Source organism: Hordeum vulgare, chromosome 1H (genome assembly GCF_904849725.1).
Source record: "Hordeum vulgare subsp. vulgare chromosome 1H, MorexV3_pseudomolecules_assembly, whole genome shotgun sequence".
NCBI lineage: Eukaryota > Viridiplantae > Streptophyta > Magnoliopsida > Poales > Poaceae > Hordeum > Hordeum vulgare.
This window is the reverse complement of record NC_058518.1, coordinates 24190960-24194298: the sequence shown is the minus strand read 5'-3', so window position 1 is coordinate 24194298 and position 3339 is coordinate 24190960. Positions and strand designations below refer to the sequence as shown.

The 3339-nt window shown below is 44.3% G+C and overlaps 1 pseudogene; it reads right to left on the bottom strand.

Annotated features, from left to right (window-relative positions):
- Positions 1–240: 240 nt before the first annotated feature.
- Positions 241–703, bottom strand: LOC123395939 (annotated as a pseudogene).
- Positions 704–3339: the final 2636 nt, after the last annotated feature.

Below are 3339 nucleotides of genomic sequence, written 5' to 3'. Positions count from 1 at the left end.
AACAAGGACACACACTATCTCCACTTCAAACCAGCGCACAAAAAAAATAATATTCACAAATATTCTTTTGAACCATGCAGGAGAACTGCACGTAAACTTAATTTGTAGAGAAGAAAGATACCAAGCCCATGTCCGGAATACATAACATAAACCCCAATGAAAACAGAGCCTAAACATAAAACACGCATAACTACCCACATAATTCGGCACATCCTTTCTCTCCTGCCATCACCCACAACTTTAGATCAGGGAGAATGAGCCAACGAAAAAGTCCCCGAGTTGCGACAGCTCTTCCAGCTTGGACGTTTCCACAAAGTCGCGGCAGCCCCATTCCAGGCAATCTAACGGCGAGAAGACGAGCTTCGCGGGACCGCAGCTGTCTAGGTTTACCTGGCTCCTTTTCTCTAGGATGCTGTGAACTTGGCGATCACCTCCCGATCCGGATCCATGCCTTCTTCGTGGCTGTACCAGCGCACAAACGCTGAGGCGTGCCGTCACAGTCATCGTCGACCTCGTCTGGGTAGAATTTGATCTTCCACTTGGACCTGCCGACTTCGACGTCGGGCCAACTAACGTACTCGCCGACACCCATGCCAGCGAGCCGCAGGTAATCGGTCACCTCGAAATTGAACGTCCGGGTTTGCTCCCAGGCCGTGACACGTCTCCACGTGATCTCCAGAGAGGTCGAGCTGCTGTCAGGCATGGCCGGCGGCAGTGGAGAACAACAAGACCGGGGAGTTGATTTGGTCTCTCTTGAATGAATACTACTAAGACAAGAGAACCGAGTTTCCACCCACGTACATACCGTACGTACCCTAGACTCCTTATCTTATATTGAAAGGAGGGATTCCAAGAAAAGAGTGAATCAAGTAGTAGTCCCGATGGACACAACACTGTACATATATCAGATGGCATGGAATGTGGCCATGACTAATGAAGAAAGTGGACTTGGACTACAATCGGATGTTGCTTTCCTGAGTAAGACTTGATTGGATTTGGTGGACTCCAATGTCTCAAAATAAACAACATAGGCCATAAAATTACTTCCTAACTGACATGCATATCAACGTGTTGGCCAACACGCTTATGCAGCTCCATCGTTTTTGATATGCAGCCACGGTATATATAGATAGTTGCCTCTCTCTGGCACATGTATTGCGTGTGAGTTGATCATTCGGTTACAATGGGATGTTGCCTGCAAATAGGAATTTTAATACATGTGGTTCGCGTGTGAGTTGATCATTCGACTACAACATCAAAGGAATTTTAATACATGTGGTTTGCCTGTGAGTTGATCATTCGACTACAACATCAAAGCGGTGCTGGAAGGGAACCCAGTGCCCCCGCGTCGCCAACCCTAGGTGAGATGGGGGAAACCGCGCCGCCGGCCCTCGGCACCTCATCCCGATCTCTCGCTCCCGCTGCTGCCCGAGTTCACACAGGGAAGCCCGGGCTGTGGGCTGTGACGGTGGCGGCATGGTCTTCTTCCCTCGTGCGCGGTGGCGTCCTCCCACACTAGTAGAAAACGGAGCTATAGTCTCGGTTGGTAAGGTCCTATAGTCCCGGTTCACGAACTAGGACTATTAACTTGGGACTAAAGAACCCCTTTAGTCCCAGTTTGTCATGAACCGGGACTAATACCCTTCCACGTGGCGCGTGAGGCGTGGCCGGGACCTTTAGTCCCTGTTGGTAACACCAACCGGGACTAGAGGCTTTGGTGATTTGGGGTTTTGGAGTTTTGGGGTTTATTTTTTATTTTATTTTTCATTTTCTGTTTTCCATTTAATTCTTTTTTGTTTAGAACATATGTTACGTTACTACATATTGTACACATTATGTATATATAAAAATACAATTTCTTGTACAACCGATCATATATATATCATCGAATTTCTCACTCGACCATTCACACATATATATCCAATTTCTCCTACAATTTGTAGATCATTGCATGGGGGCATTACAACTTGTAATGGTATCCTCCTTTGGGATCTATGATCTGGTCGAGCAAAAATATCGCTATTTTCTCTTGAATTGCTCGTACGCGATCCGTTTTTTAAATGCTTGATAAATCCCTTATTAAAGTACAAATAGAATCTATTGTATACATACATATATTAATTAATTGCAAATACATAACAAACTTTTGCAAATGTTAAAATTCATAAAAAAAAATTCTATACCCTGTATACATATATATATATATATATATATATATACTAATTTCTATACATATTGGATCAAAATTTAAAAATTTCTCAAATGTCAAAATTCCTTAACATTTTCTATACATCTAATCATCTAGTGAAAAAAAGTCAAAATTCTTCTGAAAAATGTCAACTAATTTTGTGTTCTTTCATTTATATAGAAATTGTGTATTGCTATTTAGTTCTCTCAAATAATATTACAGTTGTATTAAATTTGTGTTATAAAATAAAATGTTTTTTAAATATTCCTAATGTATGATCAACCTGGCCTTTCTTTTTTCCATCAACTTTTAGATTTTATCATTCTATATAAAAAAATACATATAATTCATCTAACTTAAGAAAATGTGTGTGTGTGTTTCCATGCATGTGTGTGTGTGTGGGGGGGGGGGACTCTGGGAGGAGCGGCCATGGCGGCACAGGGGTGAGGGAGAGGGGGGACAGGGTCGGGGGGGGGGGGGGGGGAGCTCACAGCGGGGCGACGGCGAGGCGAGGCGAGTCGGGGGCGACGACGTCGGCGACGGCGCGACAAGGAGCTCCATCGGGGCCGGAGGAGCGGGCGCGGCCAACGACGTCCTGGGCGGCGTCGGGCCGGGCTCGGGGAAGAGCGGACGCGAGGAGGCACGGGCGACCGACGTTGCGGGTGGCGAAGAGCTCCGCATTGGGGAGACGCGAGACAGCGACAACGCGGCGATGGAAAGTAGAAAACTAAAAATGCAGGATTGTGTGGTCAGTATATATATAGGAATATACATTTAGTCCCGGTTAGAACCACCAACGGGACTAAAGGCCTGCCTTCCCGTCGTTTCGCCTGGCCAAAAGTGACCTTTAATCCCGGTTGTAGCCACCAACCGGGACTAAAGATCTATTTTCGGCGGTCCAAATTCCGCGTGGGAAGGGACCTTTAGTCCCGGTTGGTGGCTCCAACCGGGACTAAAGGTCAATTTTTTCTTTTTTATTATTTTTGTTTTTCTAAACAAGACATTTTCTGTTTTAAAATTTGAAATAGTTGTTAGACTATTTATAGTTTTGAATGAATATTTTTGGTTTAGGTCAGAAAAACTACAAAATTTCTATTAGTGCTAGTAATTTTCAAATTTACATAGTTTAAATTTGATTTCTTTGAAATTTG